The 12,957-nt window shown below is 41.6% G+C and overlaps 1 protein-coding gene across 2 annotated transcripts in view; it reads left to right on the top strand.

Annotated features, from left to right (window-relative positions):
- The window catches only part of PIGG (phosphatidylinositol glycan anchor biosynthesis class G), a 74,427-nt gene that overhangs the window by 52,095 nt on the left and 9,375 nt on the right, over nucleotides 1-12,957 (top strand). The gene's annotated exons all lie outside the window — the stretch shown is intronic.

Genomic DNA, 12,957 nt, shown 5'->3' with positions numbered 1-12,957 from the left:
TTTTTCCCTGAAAGTTAGTTTTGTATTTAAAAAATGCATGTTACTTTTTTCAGTATAAGTTCACCTAACTCTTCCAGTTCAATTTTATTTGCAGAAGCTTTGCTTTGGGAACACATGTATATTTTACTAATTTTGTTTCTTAATGAGTTCTCAGTTTGCTGTTCTAAATTACTTAATTTTTTTTTTTCTTTTTGTGGTAGCATGTTCTGCCTAAAAACATTTTTCTTGAAACCTTTTGAGACCTGAGAAGGGCTTTTTAAAGTATAAGAATAGAATTCAAACTTAAGTTGTACTTCTTCGGGTATATTGTGTAGTGGATGAGTTAAAGTAAAATGAATTATTGCATTGGAATTGGAATTTTAAGAAGACAGTTGTAAAATGCTAATGTAATTTAGGAGTGTGCATATAAAATCAGATTGGACTCTCTGAAATTGCTTTTACTCGTCATTCAGGTTATTTAAACTGAGTGATACAATATGTTTAAATAGGGGAGTTGTTGTATCATATCAATGTACAAATGCCAAAATTTCATGAATTTTAACAGATTTGACATTGACAAAATTCTTACAATCTCAGAGTCTTTTCTCTGTTATCTACTTTTTTTTTTTAGTGATTGTAAAAATATTGCAGTAGGCTCAGTAGGTGGGATTTTAGACAGTATTTAGTTTATCACAACTTTTTGCCTTACTTGTCAACATCTGTAAACCTCTGACTCCCTTCATCTACATATTGTCATCTGGTCTCACCCTGTCAGTGATTTTTGTTTTCTTGCTTCTCTCTTCTCCCTTTCCTTCTTTCTCCTTCTCTCTTCTTGCTCCTTTTGCTTTGGGCTGTGCCTACACTGTGCTTGTATTGGCTCATTAAAGGTGTAAGGAGATGGGATTGTCAGCTGACCAAGCTGCACAGACCAGTGGAGATTTTTGAGCCAGGAGGGACCTGTTCTAGCAGACTAAATTTGTGCCCAGTCACTGTGTCCATTTTTCTGGATTAACAGGCTTCTTAAAAGGTATTCAGATTAACCATTTTTCACTGATTTGCCTGTCTGCTATGTGGCTCTCTAAAGACGTCTAGCAGTCTCTTCTTGGTTGCTGTGGATTTATGCAGACCAGTGCTGGGCCGCTGTATTGATCTACTCATGCACTTAGTGTAAATTGAGACTCACTGTAGAACCTTACCTCTTAGTCTGAGGTCAGCTACCCTGAAGTTGTCTTTGGTCTTAAATAGATTGATACGGTCTGAGTACTGGTGTTTGAATATAATACTTCTGAAAGCCAGGCTTTTCTCTGTTCATTCACACTGTTCATTTTTTTGCTTCAGCGGGAGTATATGTGGAGTACACTAATTATTGATGTCTGATTTGTGTAACCTTAGAAAGGCCTTTCCTGAATTTTCCTTACTACCTGCTGACTTGACACCAAACTGAGTTTTAACTCTGTTTCTAATGCTCCCCAGTTTAGCTTTAGTTACCGCTTTGCTCAGTCAATATGTTTTTACAATATCCAAACTCTTCAAGTGTTCTCCATTCTTTCACTCTGTTTTACAAAATAGTGAACTTGTACATGTAAGAAGTGTTGCCATTTGTCTTCTGGTAAATATGTTACCCATGAATCTGGGTATTGCTTGCATTCTTTCAATGTCCTGTTTTTCCCAGTTCCTTTATACCTCTGCTGTGATTTGTTTAAAATAGCTCTGTGCTGTTTTAAGAATTCACAGCTGTGTTGAATTTTTTTTTTTTTTTGTGGTCCAAGTCTCCATTCTTTGTCATTATACTGGCACTTTTTGTTTGAGCTTGGAGGATTCCAAGCAGAGTAGAGAGCACTGCCTTGGTGGCATTGTCTGGGGAAGGAGGAGAAAAAAATGAGCTCCTGTAATTTAAAGAACTGCAGCTTTATTGTTGTTTAAAACCTAGACTGCAGACTGTGATGAACACTAACACACATTGAAGGGAAAATGATAACACACAGCATGTTTTTGGAAAGCTCTTCTAACAAAATAACGAAAAAACTTTTGGTGACAAAATCTTTTCAGTGTCTGTACTTGTTTGGTATTGCTTCGAATAATGTGCCTCTACAGTAGTCTTGCTTGTTGTTCTGATGTTTTCCTGGTTGAATTTTTGCAGATTAAATCTCAGCTAGTAGTGTTGCCAGGTACAGAGCTGGCTTAACCTGCTCTCAAATGGGTAGCTACGGCCTGTAACACCCACATCACTTATGTAAGTAGATTCCATCAAACAGCTTCTGTCTGTAGCCATTCTAAGGTTCATTTCGGTCAACTGGTAAGGCTGTTTCTTCAATGAAACTGTCCATAAATATGGACTGGAATCTAGCTGCTGGGACTTGCTTAAATTGTTATGTTAATCTGCCTAGAACTTGGTCTGTATGCTTTTTATTTTTTATTCTTGTGCTTTGTCACTGCTGTCCAAATGACTCTTATTACTTGCTTGTTGCTCCTTGGAACCAAAGCTGAAACTGCGGAAAGCAGGGGGTCGGCTACTTAATGTGTTTTCTTAAGCGTATGGGAGACTGAACTTTTTTTTTTTAAAGTGCTAGATGCTTTAGGATGTTCTTTATAAAAGCTTCTTATTAACTGCTTTATAGCAATATGCCTTGGTTAGTGGAATTCAAACCCCTCCTTTTTGATTGTGGTTCTGAGAGAAAGCCCAGAACCACTCAGGAGTGTCATTCTTTGCAGAGCCTTGCATTTTGCAGCCTGTTTAACAGCTGTTGCATCTGAGGAGGTTGGCCTGGATTGGAAAGCCTGATAAAAAAGGCTTTGTTAATTTCAGCCACTCTAGCAGAGTCCATGTAATTTACAGCTGCATCAGTTGGGTTGGCTTACCAGAGCTTCTTGCATTGGGCATCATTGCCTAGGTGCAAGTACACATACATACCCTTCCCTCTTTTGGCCCTTTGCATTTATGAAGCCACAGAATACCTGAGTCTGGAGTCCAACCCTCCTGTCAAAAGGAGGGTCAGCCAGAGCAAGCAGAGATACTCCAGGGTCTTCTTGAACAACCTGTTCCAGCATATGGCCGCACTTGGACTTAAACAGTTGTTCTCTGGTGTTTAAGGGCAGTTTGTTGTATATCATTCATCCTTTCACTGAGCACCAGTGAGATGAGTCTGAGTACACCTTCTTCTGCCCATGAGACATTTATGAACATTGGTGAGAACCCTGCCGAACTTTCTCTGCTCAAGGTTAAACGTCCCAGCTTTCTCAGCCTCTCACTTTGTCAGATGCTCCAGTCCCTGAGACATATTTGTGAGCTTTCAGTGCATTCACTCCAATAGACCCATGTCTGTCTTGTAGTGGGGACCCCAAAACTGGGTCCAGAATCCTAGGTGTGATATCACAACTGCTCAACAGAGAGGGAAGATCACCTCCTTCAACCTGCTGGCTCCACTTTCTGCACTACAGCCCTGGGTTGATTCATGGGAACATTGCTTGCTCTTGCTCAACTTGTTGTCCAGCAGGAATGATATATGTCCTTCTCTACCTAGCTGCTTTCCAGATGGTCAGCCCCAAGCCTGTTCTGGTGTGTGGTGCAGAATTTGGTGTCTCCCTTTGTTAAACATCTTGAGTTTCTTGTCAGTCCATTTCTCCAGCCTGTCGAGATGCCCCTGAGTAGTAGCAGACTCGTCTGCAGACCCAACTCCTGTACAAACTATTCCTCCCAGTTGTGCATTGTGTGCAAACTTGCTGAGGGGACATTGCCCCCCTAATTAATCACATCACCTAGTTCATTAGTGAAGACATTAAGCAGTATGAATGTCCACTTTTCCTAGACTGAACTAGGCTAGGAAAATATCAGAAAATACCGGTTTGCTTGTGGAGATGTGATGAGAGACATTAGAGCCTACTTGTGAGATGAAAGTGCATTAGATACATGTAGCCCATATGTGTTTTGCTGGTATGATAAGGTGGAATAGAAGATAAGGATGTGTTCAGATAGTACATTTCCTGTGGAAATGCAGTTGGAAGTCCATAAATAGTTTGCTTTCATCTGAATAAACTCGTGAAACTATAAGATATTCTCCTCATATGGAAAGGTAAATGTGTTTCTAAAATAATTAAGTGGCATGTGATAGACAGTAACATGGATATTACTGCCACTTTTAATCGTTCAGGCTCTCCTGAGAAACTTGGCAGCATAAATGTGAAGGGATTTTCACAGACAAAAATAGAAAGAACTCTTTAGGTTCAGTCTCCATGGAAACTGTGCAATAACTCTTGAAATTATTTTCGAAATGGGGAGTACTGATTAAACTGATGCCTGAAATTAACCAAGTGTTCTGTGTGTGACTTGCATAAATTCCTGCGAGTACCTGGTTCATATAAAATGTAGTTTTTACAGTGACTACTCTGTTGCTCTGATCTGAGATAGAACTTTGGGGTTTTGGGTCCTTAAAACTGGAACAGGGCCATGTTGTTGGATAACTTGACCTATATTATATGACCTCACTGTGCAGTACACTCCAGATGGATTCAGTTTCCAAGCTCCTACCCAAACAAAATTGTCATGTGGGTGATGTTTGGAGTGTTGTGTAATTACCACTCTTCAGTTAGGCATCGTGAGAGTTTTCAGATTACCAGCACATTGAAATCTGTGTTTTAGTTGGTTTAGTTAGTTATGTGTCAGGGTGAACTGGTGGGTGTTTCCTAGCACTAGAAGCCTGCATGCCTATTAGGTTTTGTTCTTCAGATATCAAAAGCTGTAACAGTGCTTTCACATTAGCAAATGGCTTTCAGATAGCAAAAATGTATGTATGCCAAACAGGAGGTTGTTAATAGTTGCATAACTTTAATTTTATGCCTTGACTTTGTTAATGTAGAGCTCTGGCACAGCAAACTTAAATTTTGCTCTGAATTCTTTTATGATGCTGATCTAAACAGAATTAAGAAGGTGTGCTAGCTGAAGGAATTTCAGCAGTTCATGTCAGCTTTTGCCATCTTCAGCCAAAGGTGTTTGATTGATTGAGTCCCCCGTCTTGTTTTGAAAAGACAGGTGTCTGCTAAGGAGGGCAGGAGCCTCTCTTGAAATGGAAAATGGAAACTCCCTCCCTCCGAATTATTACAATTTTGAAATTAATGGCCTTTCAGGAAAAGATATGGAAGTGGGAGTGACAGTTCTTTATTAGGAAAAATAAAAATGCAGTAATACAAAATAACACCGACACCCTGTGGGTCAGGGAGTTGGTAGCAGTCTGGTTTAATGGTGGCTGCAGTTCTCCTGGAGTGACAGGTGTGGTTCTATTGGAGCAGTGATCCTGTGGGTGGTTTTCCTCTGAAGGTCCAGTGGTGGTGTAGATGGTCTTCCTCTAAGAATCCAGTGAAGAAGATAGCTGCTCCTCTGGGAATCCAGTGGGAAAAAGCTGCCCGTTGTGTTCCATATCTCAGATTATATCCGGGTAGGAATGCTTGGCTCCTCCCCCTGGGTAGAGCGTCTCTCAATGGGATGATGTAATTTTATCAGTCATGCAGTGACTCTCAATGGCCTATTAACAGAAGATATCTCCTGGAGGGAGGATGGGTCATAGAAGAGATAAAGAAAACTGCCTGATTAACAGAAGATAACTGCCCCACCTGTAACAGTTGGTGATAGAATATGCACCCCCATTTGCAATCTAAGACACCCCCATTCACTACCCATGTTAATGCATTAAAACTTTTCCTTCTGACATAAGGTGGACATGCAGTGAGTGTTTCAATATACATGTGGTGAGTGTTTCAATACCTTTTTTTTGAGTCCTGGGTAGAAAGTGTCTCCTTAAAGACGAAGGACAGTCCAAACATTTTCCACTGAACGCTTCAGTATTTTATACAAATAGTTTTTAATTCTTCTGTTTAAATCCATTCTGTCTTATTTAGGTTAGCTGAAGAAGGTATAAGCTGAAAAAATGTTGGCATCTAAGAGTATATGCTGCTGCATTCTCTAAAATTGTAATACTTGTTATCTGTTATACTGTGGCAGTCTCATTGTCTAAATAAATAGAAAGAAAGGTTATCTACTTGTTTGTTGATATGCATGGAAATCTGGAAGTGGTTGGCTAAAACGGCGCTGGGGTTTTATTGCCACAAGCTGGAAGAGTATTCTACTCACTTATGTTTTCCTGAGACGCTGTCATTGTGGCGATGTCTGGAGATTTCTCTTGGACTTTGTTACTGCTCTGTGATGGATACCTATTCATTCATTCCTTTTTAATGTTGTCAAGACACTGACTTTTCCTATGAGGCTTCCTCCAGGCAGCCATGACTCTCAGTATTGAAAAGTATTTTCTAATTGGAAAGTAATCCAGCAAAGTAGAGTTGCTTCTGTTATAGACAAATAACAAATTACTTCAAAGCCATCTGCAAACCAAATATCATCCTTTTACTTCATGAATCAATTTTAGGAGCTGAAGCACTTTCTGTGTAAGTGTTAAGGAAAGTTATGTGCTCAGAATTTATGAATACACATATTTGGGGTAGGTTAGGTTATTTTTGCTTTCTGTAGATAAAATAAATGTCTGAATAGATTTATAACTTTAAAAATTGTGATCTAATTTTTGGTAGCGTTAGCATATCCAACATGAGGTTTACTTTCCAGTGATGACCCTAATTGAGAACTTGTCCTCCAGTGTGCTAGCTACTGCCCAAATCATTGAGACTTTGTCACTTGGCTTTTAAATGGTCTTACTGATGCTGTTTATTGCAATTGCTATGAGATTTGTTCTCATCAGCAGAACTGCAGTCTTAGGTAGAGACCACTTCGAGTAACATCAGCTGTACTTTTTTAATTGAAATAGTCTATCACTTTTTCTTTGTGGGTAATACTGAATTGAAAGGGTTCTGAAAATCTTTTTTATTTCTCCCCAAGCTCTGATTTGAGGTTGTCATGGTTAAATTGTCTTTTTCCTCTTGTTCTTCTGGTTTTCATGTGACTTTTGCTCAAGAGCACATAGCTCAGTTGATGTTCTCATTGCATCTTTAGACTGCAACTACCTACAGTGCAAATACGTAGTACCACTTTTCTGTACAAAAGGATGCAGTATTTGTTTTTCATTTTTATTTGGAACATCTGTGTTTCAAGACAGTAATTTTCTGCCAACCCAGAGTTGCATGCACAAAAGAGTTCATTAAATGTTAATACATGCTAAGCTTATTGAATATATTAAGACAACAAGTATTAACCATGTTGGATATGAGTAGCTTAGGGGAAGTTTTGTGTTCTGGTGGTTAGCATGCAGAGTATCCTCAGAGAAAATGACAGTCTAGTCAGAAGCTGTTAGCAGGATTCTAAAAGGACTTGAAAAGCTGAAAAGATAATAATGAAAGATTGGTTAAGTTTTGTGTCTGTAAATAAACTTATGGCAGTCCTTCCTGTTGTTACTGAACTATGCTTACTGAAACTTAACAGAGGAAAACTAACTTTCCTCAAAGTTGCAGAATAATAGGTGGTCGTGCAGTGTGTTATTTCAAAAACCACATCATTCTGCAATAAGCAGAATTTTAGTAAGCTTGTATGAAAGGGATTAGTTTTTTCTACACTGCTTTGTAGGAAAATTTTGATTAGTCAACCCGGCTGATAGTAGATGAAAAGCTGTGAAGCTTGGTGCTGCTATAAAATGAAGTTTCATTTTCCTGTGTGCTTTCCTGCTGTCTCTAACTCACTGTCCTTCATTATATCTTGCTTGCTGTCTGTCCTCTCATTCCTCTATATCCTTTTCTTTAGCTTGTTTGGTATCTTCCCTATCCCTCTCTTGTTATCCACTTGCCACCACCACCCCACTCCACCCCAAACTTCCCTTCTCTTTCACTCTGCATCTGTTTTTCACACTTCTGCATCTGTTTTTCATACTTCTGCTCACTTGCATGTGCATCACATCTCTGCCTCTCACACTTGCATCAATATAAGACTGCTGCATGCAGACTGAGGAGAGAGACCAAGATGGAAAGCATAGAATTACAAGAGTAAATATTTATTTATGCATGGAGTGTCCCAATCAAACTGAGGACCTGGATGTGGTTTAATACCTCTGTTCATTCTCCTCTCTCACTGGGTCAGTGTCTCTCTTTGTTTCTGTCTGGTGCTACACCTGTCTTCTCTCTGCCCCCCTCCCTCTTGCTTTCCTACCCTGTCAGACACTTACCCTTCTTGTGCATGTTGCCTGTCGCTCATGGCTGTGCTTTCATCTCTCATGGCTGAGCTTTCATCACCCCTTATATTTAGGTTTCCTGCCTCTTTTACATGCAGACTTTTCCCACTTGCCTCATGTGTTTGCTTTATGCCTCTTGTGCATGTGCTTCCTGTCCTGGCTATGCTTACCTCTCTCTCGTGGGCTTCCCCACTTTCATGCTCTCCTCCTCAGTGCTCTTCTGTCACTTTCATGGTTCTGCCCCTTGCAAGCATGCTTCTTCCTGTTTCATGCTTCTGCATGAACTTTCCTCCTCACACACTTCTTCACTCACACTTCATGGCTCTGTGAATCCCCATCATGGCTTTTCCCCTTCTCTCTTACTTTTTCCATCTCCCAGTTGTGCTAGCTCCTTCTTATGTATGTGTTCTTCCTGCTTTATGTACTCTTTACATCTTCTCTCACACACTTCTCCCCTTCTTTCACATACCTTTCTCCCTCTCTCTTGCCTGTTTCCCTCACCTTTCTGCTCTTCCCCTGGTTGGCACACTTCTCCTCTTTTGAGTGTTCCCGTCTTGCACCTCCTCCCTTGTATGCTTCCCCCTCTCACGCATGCAACTCTCATTGCTTGTGCACTTTCTCCCTCTAGCAAGCATGCAAAGGATCTCCCTCTCTCATTTGAATGTGCTTTTGTGCTTTGTTTTTCTCTTGCTTTCTTGTGCATGTTCAGTCTCTTGTGTCTTTATCTTGTGCATCTTATGCCTCTTGTTTTTCCTGTTTGTGTCTTTCCCTTTTGTAACTTTTCTCCTTTATTGCATGCTTTCCCATGCCTCACAGATTTTCCAGCTCTCACATGCACTCAGATACTTTCAAATGCAAATTGCATGCACTCTCCTTCTCTGTCCCATGTTAAACCTTTTACCTGAATCCTCATCTTCTCTCCCACCCTTCTTCTTCACATGCCTTTTTCTCTAGGAATTCCCTCCCTCATTCCCTTTTTCTCTTTATCTTTTACTTTCTCCTTTGCATACTTTCCAGTCTCTTGACAGATATACTTTCTTGCATGCACTATGCCTCTCTTAAGCTTGCAGTGTCTCACTTGTGCTTTCTTCTTCCCACTCGTTCTCTGTCCTTTCCATCTCTATAGTTTTTTTCCTAAATCTGTAGAGCTTTCCCCAGCCATACCCTGATTTTGGCTTGTCTGGAACCTGTTTTTCCTCCTTCTTAGATTTGCATTTCCTCTCTCTTGGGGATTTCCTATCTGTCTTTCAAGCTTTCTTGAGTCCTTCCCAAAACACAGTGGCTTCTCTTCCTCTCTCCCCTCTGTCATTATCTCCAGTTGTTCCTCTTCCTCTTCTCTGTTGTTCCTTTCCCACATCTCTTCCCCCTCTCACTGTGAAGCTTCTTCTCTCTTTATATCTGCACCCACATTTTCCTTTCTCTGATAGGCTTTGCTTTTTTCTCATGTGCTTTGCTTTGCCTGCCCCTCATCTGTACCTTTATCAGTCACCTGTACAAGGGGACAAAGTTAGGCAGGAGTGTTGATCTACTGGAGGAGAGGAAGGCCCTGGAAAAGGATCTGGACAGGCTGGATCAGTGGGCCAAGGCCAGTGGTATGATACCCAAAAAGGTCAAGTGCTAGGTCCCACCCTTGGATCACAACAACCTACAGGGTGGGGGCAGAATGGCTGGAAAGCTTCTTGGTGGAACAGGGCCAGGGGGGTACTGGTTGGCAGCAGCCGAACATTGAGTGCCCAGGTTGGCCACAATGGCCAATGGCATCCTGGCCTGTATTAGCAATAGTGTGGCCAGCAGGACCAGGGCAGTCCCCCCGTACTTGGCACTGATGAGGCCACACCTTGAGTTCTGTGTCCAGTTCTTGGCCCATCACTACTGGATGCATATTGAGGGGCTGGAGCATATCCAGAGAGGGCCGTGAAGCTGGTGAAGGGTCTGGAGCACAAGTCCTGTGAGGAGCAGCTTAGAGAATGGGATTATTTAGCCTGGAGAAAAGGAGGCTCTCTACAATTACCAGAAAGGAAGTTATAACTAGGTGGGGGTCAGTCTCTACTCCCAAGCAGCAAGTCATAGTACAATAGGAAGTGGCCTCAAGCTGGGCTAGGGGAAGTTTAGATTGGATGTTAGGAAAAAGTTTCTTCGCTGAAATGATTGTCAGATATTGGAACAGGCTGCCCAGGGAAGTAGGTGGGTTACCATCCCTAGAGGTATTTAGATGTGCAGGTGTGGGACTTGGGGACATGGTTTAGGGGTGGACTTGATAGTGCTGGGTTCATGATTGTACTCAAAGATCTTAAGAGTCTTGTCCAACCTAAATGATTCTGTATGTTTTTTGCATGAATGTTCCTTCTCATGCTTTCCCTGCTTGCTTTCTCTTGCATGTTTTGCCTCTCCTGCCTTTCGCCTGAATATTATGCTGTGCCTCTCTCATGTGCCTTTTTTTTCCTTGCAACTCTGAACTTCCCTTTCTTAGTCTTTCACTTTGTCCTTGTGCATTGACCTTTGCTTCCACTTGTTTGTTTCTTCCTGCATGCATTTTCTCTCCCTTGTACACTTCACCTCTTACGTATCTTTCATTCCCTTCTGCATGTTGTCATCTTTACACATCTATTGCCTTCTCTCTCACATACTTTGTCTTTCATGTGGGCTTTATCTGTCACATGCTTTGTTGTTCCCTCATTAGTGCTTTATCTCTCCTCTCTCCCCCTCCCCCTTCCCCTCCCCTCCCTCACAGTGTTTTGTGTTCATGTGCCTCTTGTGCATGTGCACTTTGCCTCCTTTGTGTGTGCTTTGCCACTGTTTCCTGCATATGCATTTTGCATCTTTGTCTTTTGTGCTTTGCAGTCATTGTGCCAATTTAAGCATTTTACTCTCCTAGTCTCTCTTCTTATAGTGTCTAAATATTCTTCTCTCTCATGCATTTCCATCTTTCAGTTTGTCTCTCCTTGAACTTTGTCTCATGACAGATTTCTGTCTCTCACTATCCCTCTTGTGTCATTTGCTGTCTCATTCTTTGCCTCACTGTACCTCTCTCTTATGCTCACTAGCCCTCCTTCTCAGTCACACCCCCAACGATTCCTCTCCCTCCTGAACTTTCCATCTCACTCTGCATCTCTTTTTCCCTCCCTCTTCCCCATCAATCTATGTCTCTTTGACCTCTGTTCTTCTCTTTCTTTGTCTCTTCTGCTCCATCTCCTGTCTTTCCACCTCCATGAATTGGGCTTTTCCTCTCTCATTTGCATCTCTGCCCTGCAGCTTTTCTTGTCTTTCAGAGATATTTTGCCTCTCACTCCACTTCTTGCATGATGTTTTTTCCCCATGTTTGCCTTTTTTACATTCTCCCTTGCTTTTCCTCTTTCACTTTCTCCATTCCTCATGTGCTTTCCCACCTCTTTGACACTTTCTGTCATGCACTTTCCCTCTCCTTCATGGTTTAATTCCCTTACTTGTGCTTTCCCTACACTGCTTGCTCTTTCTTGCTTTTGGCATCCCACTGCCTTCCTTTCTCTATCCATCTGTCTCTTGGGCTTTTTCTTTGTCTTAGATGTGTTTTCTCTCCCTCTCCTCCTCACCAATAATTAACTCCCAATCTCACTCTTATTTTTTTCTCTTTGTGTAGCTTCTACCTTTGTCTCTGCTTGTCTTAGGCTTTCTCTGGACTTCTCTCTGCCTTCCACTTGTCTCTATCTTTCCCTGTTTTCCCTCTTAGCAGTGTGCTTTTTTCAGTCAATTCCCTCTTATCTCTTAACCTTTGCCTCCTTCTTGGCCATGTTGTCCCCTTCTCAAAGAAACTGTCTGCTTCTTGTAGAGGTGCTTTCGCTTCTGTTCTGATCAGCCTTCTCTTTCACAGACCCCTGCCCTCTTCTGCAACCTTAAACACATCTACTTTCTCTCACATACATAACCTCTCACACACATGTTGCTTCTCTCTTGGTTTGCTTTTCCCTTATGTTTTTGTGAATGTTCATGCTCTTGTAACGTTTATTTTCTGTTTTTCTGTGTTCCTCACTTTTTTCCCCTGCTGTCATCCCATTGACTTCTCTTTCTCTTGCTTTCACTTTCCCTATTGATTTTTCACTCTTCTGTCTCCCAATTCCCCTTCTTTCTGAGATGTGCCTTCCTTCTCCCTCTAATAGGTTTTTCCTCTTCCTCTAACATGTTCCCACTTTTGCATTTTTCCTCTTTTACTTGCACCTTCACACTTTGTGCTTTCTTACTATCTGTTGCTGTCCCTCTCTCATGTTTGCCTTTTTTCTCTTTCTTTTTCATCTTTCTCATTCCCTTTCCTGCATCCCATGGCCTTCCTACCCACCTTGTTTTGCTTGCTTTTGTCTTCAACTGTCTGGTCCCCCTGCATCCTTTTACCTCTCTCTCAAGCTGTCCGTGCGTGTGACTCACATGCCACTCCATCACTGAGAATTTTCCACTTTCTTGTGCTCACTCTCATGCTTGTGGCTTCTTGTTTGTCTTCTGTTCTCTACATCATTCTCAATTGCTTACTTCCTCCCTCTCTTGCTTACTCTCTCCTGAGCCTTCCATTTGTCTCAGACTGTTTTCCCTCTCTTTTGGATGTGCTTTGCCATTCTACTGGACATACTTTCCCACTCTCAGGTAAACTTTCCCTCTTGATTGTGCTTTTCTTCTCTGTCTTGCTATCCTCATCTCCCTGATGCGTGCCCACTCACTAGCACTCCCTCCAGCAGGCTTATTTTCTCATAGTTTCCCACTTTCTCCCTGGCTTACATATTTTCCCTTCCTTCCTTCCTTCCTTCCTTCCTTCCTTCCTTCCTTCCTTCCTTCCTTCCTTCCTTCCTTCCTTCCTTCC

Source organism: Onychostruthus taczanowskii, unplaced genomic scaffold, assembly GCF_017590055.1.
Source record: "Onychostruthus taczanowskii isolate IOZ18803 unplaced genomic scaffold, ASM1759005v1 scaffold121, whole genome shotgun sequence".
NCBI classification, from domain to species: Eukaryota; Metazoa; Chordata; class Aves; order Passeriformes; family Passeridae; genus Onychostruthus; species Onychostruthus taczanowskii.
Note: the sequence above shows the minus strand (reverse complement) of the source record. Positions and strands in the feature narration are given on the sequence as shown.